The sequence below is a fragment of the Dasypus novemcinctus genome, chromosome 3, assembly GCF_030445035.2.
Source record: "Dasypus novemcinctus isolate mDasNov1 chromosome 3, mDasNov1.1.hap2, whole genome shotgun sequence".
Lineage (NCBI taxonomy): Eukaryota > Metazoa > Chordata > Mammalia > Cingulata > Dasypodidae > Dasypus > Dasypus novemcinctus.
In genome coordinates this window covers 92,806,174-92,820,146 of record NC_080675.1, presented here as the reverse complement: position 1 = coordinate 92,820,146, position 13,973 = coordinate 92,806,174, and the positions used below count along the sequence as shown (strand labels likewise).

Here is a 13,973-nt window from a genome sequence, read left to right as displayed (position 1 = left end):
CATGAAAGCCATGACAAAAACAAAGAGATGATGCAAGGAGCAGAACAAAGCTTCCAAAAAATTACTTAATAGACTCAGAGGAGTAAGAGAAGATGCTGCTTACATGAGACAAGAACAGGATGCAATAGAAAAGGAACATTCAGAAAAAAAGCTCTTAGAAATTAAAATATATAATAGAAACTAAAATATTCAGTAAGAGGGTTAGAAAATTAAGTTGGGAAGTATCTGAAAAGTAGGTCAAACAAATAAAAAGACAGACAACAAGAGGTAAAAATAAGAAAATTAGAGGATCAATTCAGGAGATTCCAACATTTGACTTAAATGTATAAGGTAAAAGAGAATAGAAAAATGGAGAGGAGAAAATGATCAAAGAAATAATGCAAGGAAATCTCCTAGAACTGAAAACCATGAGTACCTGGACTGAGACAGCACACTGAGTGCCAAGCACAATAAAAGATTAAAAGGACCGGAAACGGACTTTGGCCCAGTGGTTAGGGCATCCGTCTACCACATGGGAGGCCCGCGGTTCAAACCCCGGGCCTCCTTGACCCGTGTGGAGCTGGCCCTTGCGCAGTGCTGATGCGCGCAAGGAGTGCCTTGCCACGCAAGGGTGTCCCCCGCGTGGGGGCTCTCAAGGAGTGCGCCCGTGAGGAAAGCCGCCCAGTGTGAAAGAAAGTGCAGTCTGCCCAGGAATGGCGCCGCCCACACTTCCCGTGCCGCTGACGACAACAGAAGCGGACAAAGAAACAAGACGCAGCAAATAGACACCAAGAACAGACAACCAGGGGAGGGGGGGGGAAATTAAGTAAATAAATAAATCTTAAAAAAAAAAAAAGATTAAAAGGAAAAAAAAAGTCCCACACCAAAGGATCCCACACATCAGAAAAGTTTATAGTACTGAGGATCAGAGAGAAGATCCTGAAAACTCCTTGGTGCCCTTTCTTAGGAAGCTATCAGAGGATGTGCACCACCAAAACAAGGGAACAAATAAAAGAGAAGGAAGGCCCTGGGTTCAGCAAAGAAGGTATCACAAACAAAGAGAAGTCCAAGGATGAGAGTGTGGGATAGGCCTATAGAGCCATTCTTAGGGAGAAAGGAGCAGAATGGAGGAGTCAAGAGGATGTTGCCCAGAAAGTAAAAATGCACCTGAAGACTATATATGATATGTTTGTCAGCCTGGAGCATAGTATATAAGGGCAGGCTTACATTTCTATCAAGTAAACTAGGAAGAACTAGTGATGGTGACATAGAAAACGAAGCAAATGAAAACAGGAGGCAAGTATTAACTTCAAGAAGTACAGAAGTTCTTTGACTTTGGCTCAGCAGTGAACAATACATAGCCATAATAATGTATACCAGTAATTAATTTAACAAAAAAAGTAAGGAAGAAAGGAAAGAAGAGAAGTGGGAGAAGGGCAGTGGTGTGAAAGTACTTAAATTCCAATCTACCCCAATTGGATATGAGAAATTGATATCTAAGCACAATAAATCTAAACAAAGATTTATTATTATTTAGATATATGGTGATTAATGCTGGAAAGGACAAAATGTAAAAGTTTTAAAAGGAGGCTAAGAAGTATTGGAGGGTAAGGAAAAGGATTGTTTTTTTAAATTTTAAGCTTTATAGAACAACACGACCTTTTAAAACTATGTACCATCATTTAAACATTTTTAGAAAGGAAAAGTAGGTAGTAGACAAATACTAACCAAAGATATAACAATATTATTATCAGTCAAGTTAGAATTTAAGGGCAAAAAGCATCAATATGTATAAAGAACCATATCAATTAAGAAAAAGGACCAACTGTTAAAAAGATATGGCAGGGAAATGGCTCAAACAATTGGTCTCCCGTCTACCATATAGGAGGTCCAGGGTTCAATGCCCAGGGCCTCCTGGTGAAGGCAAGCTGGCCCCTGAAGTGAGCTGGCCCACGTGGAGTGCTGGCCTGTGCGGGAATGTCTCTCCTTGCAGGAGTGCACCCTGTGCATGAGTGCCGCTCTCACGGAAGTGCCGTCCAGCCGAGGGGGAGAGCTGGCGCAGCACAATGATGCAACAAAAAGAGACACAGAGGAGAGACAATAAGAGATGTAGCAGAACAGGTTGCTGAGGTGGTATAAGAGAACAAATTGCCTCTCACCCACTCCAGAAGGTCTCAGGATTGGTTGCCGGTGCTGCCTCATGAGAATACAAACAGACACAGAAGAACACACAGTGAATGGACACAGAGAGCAGACAACGGAGTGAGGAGGGGGGGAGAAATAAATAAATAAACCTATAAAAAAAAAGATATGGCAATATTTTTTTAGGAGGCACTGGAACTGAACTGGGATCTATCTGTTCCATCTTTTTTTTTTTTCAAGGAAGCACTGGGGACTGAACCCAGGATCTTTTACTTGGGAGGCAGATGCTCAACCATTGAGCTACAATCACTCCCAAGATAAGGCAATCTTGAACTTCCATGCACTTAAAAGTAAAACTTGAAATATATGATCCATAGATTGGAAAACAAATCTGATAAATTTGCAGTTACTGGGAGGGTTTAATATGCCTCTATTAGAAACTGATGGGTCAAGCAGTTAAAACAATAGGAAAGATATAAAATAAGTGAATTAAAAAATTAGCAAACTTAATCTAAAAGATTTCCAAAGAACCCTGCTTAAAAAAAAATAGAATAGGGAAGCAGACTTGGCTCAACAGATAGAACATCTGCCTACCACATGGGAGGTCCAGGGTTCAAACCCAGGGCCTCCTGACTTGTGTGGTGAGCTGGCCGATGTGCAGTGCTGATGCGTGTAAGGAGTGCCCTGTCACGCAGGGGTGTCCCCCACATAGGGGAGCCCCATGTGCAAGGAGTGCGCCCCTCTAGGAGAGGTGCCCTGCGTGAAAAAAGCACAACCCGCCCAGGAATGGTGCCACATACATGGAGAGCTGATGCAGCAAGATGACACAACAAAAAGAGACACAGATTTCTGGTGCCGCTGACAAGAATACAGCAGACACAGAAGGACACCCAGCAGATGGACACAGAGAGCTGACAACTGGGGAGGGGGCAGAGAAAAAAATAGAATATATGCACTAGTTTCAATTGTGCATGGAATACTTACAAAAACACGTTCTGGTCATAGGAGGTCTCGAAATTTCAAAGACTTGCTATCAAAACCAGCTATCATACAGATTCTTGAATCACAATGCAATTAAATAGAGGGTTAAGAGGACTGGATGTGGTTAAAGCTGTCGAGCATGTGCCCCCTACATAGGAGGTCCCAGGTTTGGTTCCCAGTGCCTTCTAAAGAAAAACATACAATGAGCGAAAAACCCTGCGGCAATAACAAGTAAACAGATGAGGGAGCCAACTGCAGGTGGGGGAAGAGGGTTAAAAACCATATGTATTGGGGATATAAAAAACTAAACTAAATAACTTAAATAATAATCATGGAAATTATGAAATGACTAGAAGTTTCCTGACCGTGAAAGTATTGCATGTCAAAACTTGTGAGATGCAGCTAAACTGGTATTTTGAATGTAATGTGTTCAATGCATTTATTCAGGAAACATGAACAACATAAAATAAATGAAAAAGACCATCACAGGAACCAACTGGAATGGTGGCTTAACCATTTCAATACTTTGCTTGAGGCCCATACTCACCATGCCTCCCTTGTCACATTTATCCTTATTATTTACCATCTCTGTTCTAGACCCAATCATTTTACAGCTATTTCCCTTCATTATAGTCTCATTTCTATCCAGAAATCCAACTTAGTACTAATTCTTAGTATTCCAAGTTAATACTAATTCAACTTAATTCCAACTTAGTACTAATTCCCCCCTACTTCATATACTAATCTCATGTACTCAGTTATATTCTTTCCAGACTCCCTGAACCTCCACACCTTAAATGAAACCTCACTCTCCTCCTGACTGCACTGCTGCCTTGGCAAGGCTCTTCAGTATAGAAGTTGTTCCTTACCCTATTCTATTGGGGCCTGGAACTTAAAAGGGAACTAACATTGATTTAGCAACCACTAAATGCAGGCACTTACCTGAGCAAGGCATCTAACATGTTTTAATCTTATTAAACCCTCCAAACAACTTTTCCAGGTGAACATTCTTGTTCCCATTTTACAAATGAGGAAAGATAAGTGACATGCTGAGGTCACTGTTAAATCTTAACTGATCCCATGGTATGTGTTCTTTTCACTGTGCCATGGGAGAAGGATGGGACAACATTCCTCTCCATCCCTGTCACTTTTGGACAATTGTCCCTTCACCATATCTCAACTTTTCCATGGAGACTTGGTACCACCTAGTTACATCCTCAATTACTGCCCCCTCCTGACTTCTGAAAACTTTTGGGACGTGAGCACTCTCCCAACCAGAGCCCAGACACTTCATTACCATGGAAAACTGCCTCTTACCAGGTGCTGACAATTTTCCTGTTGACTATAACTGCCAATCATTCTGCTCTCCCACTGACTTATTTGTGATAAATATGATCTTTGTCATTATCCTCACTGCTTCCTCCAAAGTCCATCTCCTTTCCTTGGTTGGCTCAATCTGAGCCATGACCCTCCTCTCTGTGCCACACGTACAGCAGCCTTCCTCCAGTCCCTGAAGGCTACCGTCAAAGGGTTCATGCTCTTCCTTCTGCTTAGAGACCCCCTCTCCCTCTTCACCTATTTCCTTGCTCTTCATCCTGATCTAGCCTGAGTGTCATTTCCTCAGAGAGGCCCTCATCCAACCCCATTGTGGACCCTAGAGCAGCTCCTCAGAGCACTCATTAGTAATTATACATTAAATGTATAGTGTATGTATTAATGAGAATGATTTTGTGATTACTGTCAATCTCCTCAACTAGATTGCAGACTCCATGAGTGCAGAGATGACAGCTTTTTTTGTTCACCAGTGTCTCCAGAACTCAGCACAGTACCTGAGATACAGTGGGCACTCAATTAAAAAAAAGTGCTGAACAAAAGAATATGTGACATATTAGTGGTGACACTTGGTGCACAGTGGGTATATGGATCTGGAACTCAGAAGAAAGATTTGGACTCAAAATTCAGATTTAAGAGTTATTAGTATACTAGTGATCACTGATGTTATCACCCAGAAAGGGTGCTTAGAGTGAGAAGAATATAGCCCCCAGGTTAGAGCCCTGGACATACTAGCATTGAGTTCAAAACCAAACTCTTCTCAGTTCTCTGGTCAAAGCTTTTCTTCCTCTTGTGTTCCCCATTTTTAGTTATGGCCACAGCATCATGGTCTCAATCACCCAGACTTGAGACCTTCACCTTTTCCCTCCCTCTCCCTTTTTAGATCTATACCTAATTGGTTACCAAGTCCTGCTGATTCTCTGATTCCATCTCTGAAAATTGTCTCATCACTATCTTCTCCCATCCCATATTTGCTGCTCTATTCCAGAACTCATCATCTCTCTTGTCTCATTACAATAACTGACCAACCAAAAAATCACCCTGTCTGAGACTTTCCATCATTTCACTGTCCCTAATAATAGTTTTTCTAAAACATGAGGTTGCTCATATTTCTATCCTGCTCAAAAGCTTCTGATGTTTCCCCATTGTAGAAAGCAGTGGTCCCTGAGGCTGTTCGAGCATCATAACCTCCCAAGGAACTTTTTAAAAATACATCTGGCACAGGGGGAGTGCTCAAAACTTTCTCAGGTAGACTCTTCTATGGTACCCTCTGGTGGCAACTTCACGCAATGCCAATTTTCATTTTACCCACAAAATTCCTTCTGAGATTCTAATTCAGTGGATCCCTCTATTGCCTGAGGAACTAGTAACTTAGAAAATAAAGTCTAAACTCTTGTATCAATACTTCAATCCATCTCTAGCTTTTTTCTCACAACATCTTTTTTCCTACCATCCCTCTTTTTTTTTAAAGATTTATTTATTTATTTAATTCCCCCCCCCTCCCCCGGTTGTCTGTTCTTGGTGTCTATTTGCTGCGTCTTGTTTCTTTGTCCGCTTCTGTTGTCGTCAGCGGCATGGGAAGTGTGGGTGGCGCCATTCCTGGGCAGGCTGCTCTTTCTTTTCACGCTGGGCGGCTTTCCTCACGGGCGCACTCCTTGCACGTGGGGCTCTCACGCGGGGGACACCCTTGCGTGGCACGGCACTCCTTGCGCGCATCAGCACTGCGCATGGCCAGCTCCACACGGGTCAAGGAGGCCCGGAGTTTGAACCGCGGACCTCCCATTTGGTAGACGGACGCCCTAACCACTGGGCCAAAGTCCGTTTCCCCCTACCATCCCTCTTGATATTCCACTCCCTATTCTTTTCAGCTGCAATGGACAACCCTACATGTACTTTCTCATCTAATCAGTAAAGGAAAAGCCTTTACTGATACTTTTCCTCTGCCTGGAATGACCCTTCTCTCCCTACTGCAAGAAGAAATTTTCACATTGTTAAGGCTCATTCAAATACTTGTTCCTTTAGGAAACCTGCCCAAATGAACCTGATCCTTTTTGTGCTCTCACAGCATTCTGCACTCCCTCAGCGAAGCCTTCCAAGATTATATGATCTTATAGTTCTTCGTGTCTTGTCTTCATGATACTTAACATACTTAATGGTATGTATTTATTTGTGAGAATTTAAGAAAATGTCTGTATCTTCCACTATACTGGAACTGCTTTCAGGGCAAGAGTCATATCTGTTACTCAGTATAGTTGGTATATAACACAGAAGCTCAACAATATTTGCTGACTGGGAAAATGAATATTTCTGAAATTATCACATATTCTGCTTTGTAATGTATGTAATTATATACACATTTGGATTTCCCATTAGACTACAGGTTTTTTAAAGGGAAATTTCATAATGTCTTTGTATCTTCCACCCTCCCTTCCTAGTTCAGGAAATGTTTGTTGAATGAATGATTTAATTGCCAGATGGATCCCTTGCCTTTGGTATCTACTGGTGGCAGTAGATACCTACAGGTACCACCAATCTTCTTCATTTTTTTCCCTAGATTTCTCTTTTCCCCTTGAGATATATTCCCTGTTTGGGTTTGCTAATGTGGGTCTAGAAGCAAGGTAAGACTCTCCCTGATAACTTCCCTTCCTAGTCCATCATTCATCAAAAGATTTATTGAGCACTTATTACATATCAGACACTGTGATAGGCCTAATAATCCCAAAATGAAAGATACAGTCCCAATCTGGGGAAAGAGAGATAAGTGGGCAATTATAAAACAGTGAGACAAGAGCCATAATAGGAATATGCAATGAGTGCAATGAGAGCAAAGAGAAGGAGGCTGATCTTAGCTGTGTAGGTCGGAATAGGCATCTGGGAGAAAGTGATAGCTGAGCTAAGCCTGGAAGGACAAATAGATGTTAACAAGGAGAATGTGCCAAGCAAATAAACAGTTTACACAATGGCGCAGGTGCAAGATGGTGATTTAAATTCAATGTGACTGAAGTTCACTGAGCCTTTGACCAAACATTGAGAGATGCATAAAGATAGATCATGAAGAGCTTGACTGCCTTGCTCAGTAAATTGTCTTTAAAGTGTTGGAGAGTTTTTAGCAGATCTGGCAGCAGCGTAGGACAGAACAGATTTGGGCAGATCTAAAGGCAGGGATCAGTTAGGAAACAGACAAATTAAAGTAAGAAATAAGGAAGAACTGCAAGACAGCAAGAGTGGTAAAAATGTGAAAAGGATGGATTCAAGATGGCCGATAATGTACTTCTGGAAGTTTGCTGTTAGAAATAATTGTATAGGTTTTCAGAGATAATTGAATAAAGATGTTATATTACGGCGCTTTAAAAAAAAAAGATTTATTTTTTTCTCCCCCCTGCCACCTCAATTATTTGTGCTCACTGTGTACCATTCCTTGTGTGCTCTCTGTGCCTACTGGTGTTCTCTTTAGGAGGGACTGGGAACCAAACTCAGGACCTCCCATGTGGTCCCAATGCTTGAGCCACATCCACTTCCCATTATAGCAATTTTTGCAATAGTTATAAATTGGGCACACTCTATATGTCCAACAATATAGGGCTGATTAATTAAGGTATAATTAATCAAATCATGCAACCTTTAAAAAGAATGATGTAGAAAGATAAAAACAATGTTAACTAAAAAAATTGGAGATACTGGGTACAGTATTATCACATTTTTAAAAAGCATATCATGCATCTATGTTGTATGTTGGTGTATGCATTGAAAAATTCTGGAAGGACTTATATAAAGGCTGTCAATTGTGATTGGGGTGGTGAGCTTTTATTTTCTAATAAAATAAAAGAACTTGAGCTTCAATTTTTTTAAACAAATCTATTTTATTGATACATATTAATAAAGCATACAATTCACCCAAAGTGTGCAATCAATTGTATTTGGTATAATCTCATAGTTGTGCATTCATCATTTCAATCATTATTAGAACATTTTCATTACTTCAATAATAATAATAATAAAAAAACAGACAAACAAGAAAATCTTTTACCTCTCAATCTCTCTATACTTCCCCTGTTGTACATAGCTGCTATTTCTGGCAATTCTTGCGCAATTATTTATTTATTTTTAAGCCATTTTATTGAGATATATTCACATACCATAAATCTACCCAAAATGTACAACAAATGACTTTTGATATAATCACAACGTTGTGCACTCATCACCACAAAAAAATTTAGAACAATTTCATTACTCCAAAAAGAAAAAGTCCCCACCCCTTAGCAGGTATGTAATAAAATTTCTTCAATTATCAAAAAAAAAGATCCACATACTATACATAAACATGTTTCTCATGGAATATGAGTAAAAAACTCTGAAATTCCTGTACATGAATATGGGGTTGAACAAATAAGTAAATGTATAGTGGATGTTGGGAGCCAGCCATGTTTCTCACTGTCAGAAAGAGAAGTTACATATAAGCAAGAAGGGAAGGCTAGAATGAATCCTGTCGTACTGGATTAGAATCAGAGACATTGGTCTGAGCTATGTTTACCTTTATATATCTGGAGGTGAATACATACAGAAACAATTATAGATATACATGTATACATGAATTAGGATACACACATATCTTACCTAGCTTTGTCCACTGAGAGGCCTAGAAGCAACAGCACAAAGTTCATTTACAGAGGAATTCCAAATAATGTATGTAGATACTTTGCCTTTCAGGAAGGGGAACTTAATCTTCCTCTCCCACCTTGAAGGTAGGCTGGATTTACTTACAGTCTTGCTTTCCATGAATAGAGTATAGAAAGGGAAAAATAGTAGTTCTACAGTGGACAAACATGGCAAACACTACCTTAACCATATGGTCATGGTTAATATCACCAGTTGTCATGTGTCTACCCTGTACCCCCTGATATGATGTGATGAGAATAGCATTTCACTTCTGTGGTAGTCTTTCCAAAAGTCTATAACTCCAGTTGAAAAATATCAGACACCCCCAAATTGAGGAACATTCTACAAAACACCTGAACAGTATTCTCAAAACTGTCAAGGTCTTGTAAAATCTTTTAAAAAATAAAAAAAAGTGAAAAAAAAAAGATCATCAACCCAGAAAAAAATATTTTTTCAGGAATAAGCTGAAATAAAGACATTCTCAGATGAAGAAAAACAAAAGAATTTGTTACCAGACAAAAGTATCCTAAAAGAATAGCTGAATCACTTTCCTGGGATTGTCCCATATTCCTCTTATCTACCCTATCCCACTGTCCTACTGGGGCAGCCCAAGTTCCCAGCTGCTGCTTGACATTCCTTCTTTTACCTTGACCAGCTTCAGTTCCTCTCTTTATGTTCCTATCTCTGAAGCCTGCCCTGTTTCCCCTTCCTTGGCCACTTTAAGGTTATTTATTCTGTACTTGTGTTTTGGGGCTCTAAGGAAAATTCTGATCTTGTGCCTCCCTCCTTTTGCTAGAAGTGGGGTGGGAAGAGAAGGTAGTCTCTGTGTTCTGGGTCAATTGATTGGGAAGTGGTGTCATACCTAGACATTGCCCCTCTGTGGTACCATCATGCCAGTGCACACACCTGCCTGGTCTACATCCTGAGATGTACTTTCCTACCTCCACACAGTCACCTCTGCTCCCAGGAGCCAAGATTGAGCATCGCAGTCCAGTGCTAGGAATCAAGCTGACTGACACGGAGATGGAGTTGACCCTGAGCCATGGTCTCTGGCTTGCTGGACATGGCCCCTGCCCTCCTCCAAGGAAGAACCATCCCACATTTGGGTAATCAGTACCCAGGAGTGATTGGACTGATCTAGGTTAGGGACCCCAGAAGGTTAAGGGAACAACAGAAATAGGGCTGCAAGACCCTGTCTGGAAACCCAATGTCTCCCTGGGGTGGTTCTGATGGTGGCTGATACTGGGTTACAATTTTTTTCTTGCCCAGGTATCATTTTTTAAATTATCTTTTTTTTTTTTAAAAAAGATACATAGATCACACAAAATGTTACATTAAAAAATATAAGAGGCTCCCATATACCCCATTCCCCACACCCCCCACTCCTCCCACAATTTTTTAAAAGATTTTATTTACTCTATTATCTTCTTTAATTATTCCTCCCCCCAAGATGGTTTGCTCATCTGTCTGCTCATTGTTCACTTGCCTTCTCCAGGAGGCACTGGGAACCAAACCAGGGACTTCCCACATGAGAGGTGAGTGCCCAACAGCCTGATCCACATCTGCTCCCCACAGGGCCGTGGTGTCTGCTGGCTTGTGGCATCTGCTTATTTCCACAGGGTGGTGTCTAGCTTGTTGAGGTGGGAGGAGGCATCTGCTCAACTTCTTTTAGGAGGAACTGGGACCCGAACCCTCCCATGTGGTAGGAGGGCACTCAAGTGGTTGAGCCATATCTGCTTTCTACAAATTGGTTTTTAACCAGAGAATTGTAATGATGATGATGAAGATTTTTTTTTAAGGATTTATTTATTTATTTCTCTTCCCTTCCCTCCCCCACCCCGGTTGTCTGTTCTCTGTGTCTATTTGCTGCGTCTTCTTTGTCCGCTTCTGTTTTTGTCAGCGGCACAGGATCTGTGTTTCTTTTTGATGCGTCTTGTGTCAGCTCTCCGTTTGTGCAGCGCCATTCCTGGGCAGGCTACACCTTCTTTCGCGCTGGGCAGCTCTCCTTACGGGGCGCACTCCTTGCGCGTGGGGCTCCCCTACGCGGAGGACACCCCTGCGTAGCAGGGCACTCCTTGTGTGCATCAGCAGTGCCCATGGGCCAGCTCCACGCGGGTCAAGGAGGCCCTGGGTTTGAACTGCGAACCTCCCATGTGGTAGACGGATGCCCTAACCACTGGGCCAAGTCCGCTGCCAGATGATGATGATTTTAGATGGCAAGGAAGTCCTTTATTGGAGGGCACAAGTTGGGTGAGAGCAGCCCACCACTTGCCAAAGGGATACAATTGTAGATGTGTTTAACCCCAAAGCCATCTGGGATGAGGTGTTTCTCAGCCACCATGTCTTCTAATTTGTCAGCATTGAACTTGGTAAAGCCTCACTTCTTGGAGATAATGGATTTTCTGGTGACCAGGGAACTTGAACTTGGCCCTGCACAGTGCCTTGATCACATGCTCCTTGTTCTGAAGTTTGGTGCAGATGGACATGATGACTTGGCTGATGTGGACCCTGGCCACTGTCCCCTGGGGCTTTCCAAAGGCACCTCACATACCTGTCTGGAGCCTAGATTAGGGATGGCAGGAGGTCAGAGAGGACATCGACAGGCAAGGGCTGTCTCCAAGGTCCCTCAAGGCAACCTGTACAAGCAACAGCCCACACACAGAAGGCTGCTGTCACAGCCATTGCATACCAGGTGCCCATGGGGGTGATTACTTTTTAAAAAGCCAAACAATCTTTGGCAGGAGTTAGAATAAATCCTGGGCCTAGGCTTCTCTGTTCTTGACCCTCCACACCCTTCTCCCTCTAAAGGGAAGCCAGAGAGAAAGAAGGAGCTCAGCAAACCTCCAGCTTGCTTCCAAATGAGGTCTTAGGAGTAGGCTGAAGGTGAAGGGAGGAAGGCCAATGCCTACTCTTCCTTCTGGAAGGCAGCTTCAGCTAATTCTGGCCTCTCCTTTTCCTGCTGATCAGAGGAGAAAGTGGGAACTAGTTTGGGAACTGGTTTGTCCACATGAGTTTCCCAATGTTCCTTGGCCCACTCTCAGGGCAAAGCCCCCTGCCCAGGCTGTGTAAGAGGTGGGCTTGGTACAACAAGGATCCTGAGGGAAAAAACCCCTTTCCTTCTGGGGAGAGAGTATGCCCCCACCATGTAGTTGAACAGGAGTAGGAGCGCCACACTCCCTCCAAGAGCAGGTTTTGTGTGTTTCAATTCCCATTCTTTCCACCCCAGCTAGGTATTGTCCACTCTGTATCCTATCATGTGCCTGAGTGTGTGTGTGGGTCTATACTAATTTCCATGGCTGGTGGCTGTACCTTCCATGCATCATTCCTCCCCCGCATGCCCAGCAGCTACCCGCCAGGTATTACTGCATACTGGGATCATGGGGGGGCGGGGTATGGCTCATGCTGTCCTGTGGTACTGACATCTTTCTCCCTCTCCTTGGACCTCCCTATTCCCTGAGACACAACAATGTTGAACGCAGGCCAATTAATAGCCTTACAATGGTTTCTAAGTGTTCAAGTGAAAGGAAGAGTCTCTTCTCTCACTTTAAATCAAAGGCTAGAAATGGTTAAGATAAGTGAGGAAGGCATGTCAAAAGCCAAGAAAGGCCAAAAGTTAAGCCTCTTGCACCAAATGGTTGGCCAAGTTGTGAATGCAAAGGAAAAGAAATTAAAAGTGTTACTCCAGAGAACACACATATGATAAGAAAGTAAAACAGCCTTATTACTTTTATGGAGAAAGTTTTAGTGGCCTGGATAGAAGATCAAACCAATCACAACATTCCCTTCAGCCAAAGCCTAATCCAGAAAAAGGCCCTATCTCTTTTCGGTTCTTTGAAAGTTGCGAGAGGTGAGGAAGCTGTAGAAGAAAAGTTTGAAGCAAGCAGAGGTTGGTTCATGAGGTTTAAGGAAAGAAGCCTTCTCCATAACATCAAAGTGCAAGTTCCTGGGTTCGATTCCTGGTAACTCCTAAAAACAAAACAAACAAAAACCCAACTGTATTAGTCAGCCAAAGGGGTGCTGGTGCAAAATACCAGAAATCTGTTGGATTTTATAAAAGAGTATTTACTTGGGGTAGAAGCTTACAGTTACCAGGCCATAAAGCATAAATTACTTCCCTCACCGAAGTCTGTTGCCATGTGTTGGAGCAAGATGGCTACAAAGTTTCAGTCTTCCTGGGCTTCTCTCTTCCCAGGGCTTGTTTCTCTCCTGGCTAAGCTGCTCACCTTGCTCTACAAGGCCAGCTGTAGACTATCAAGTGAACAGCTCATCTCTCTTCCCAGGGCCTCTGCTGTGTCTAATCAAGTTTTCTCTCTTCTCCTCTGTGTTCTTACTTTCTAGCCTGCAACATTATAACCCCCACTCTCTCTTCTTTGCCATGTGGTTTTCTCTGTGAGTCCCTGGCCACCAGGGGGTGGGGGCTCAATGTCCTACTGACATGGCCCGATCAAAGCCTTAATGATTATTTAATAAGTAAAAGTGAAACCTCTGAATCCAATACAATCTAATATGCTGGGAGGGACAGACCAGTTTACAAATATAATCCAATATCTATTTTTGGAGTTCATAAACAATATCAAATTGCCACACCAACTTTCATTGGGGAGTGGACGTAGATCAGTGCTTCCCCTGCTTCCCCTGTACAAGGTTTCAGGTTTGAGTCCTGGTACCTCCTAAAATATATATATTTATAAACATTACTGCTCATTGACAATGCACTTGGTCACCCAAGAGCTCTGATGAAGATGTACAATGAAATGAATGTTGTTTTCATGCCTGCTAAGACAACATCCATTCTGTAGTCCATAGATCAAGGAGTAATTTTGACTTTCAAGTTTTATTATTTAAGAAATACATTTCATAAGGCTACTAGATAGTGATTCCTC

General features: G+C 42.3%; 1 pseudogene; it reads right to left on the bottom strand.

The window, feature by feature from the left end:
- Positions 1 to 11,698: 11,698 nt before the first annotated feature.
- LOC111759458 (small nucleolar RNA SNORA70) lies at positions 11,699 to 11,816 on the bottom strand (annotated as a pseudogene).
- Positions 11,817 to 13,973: the final 2,157 nt, after the last annotated feature.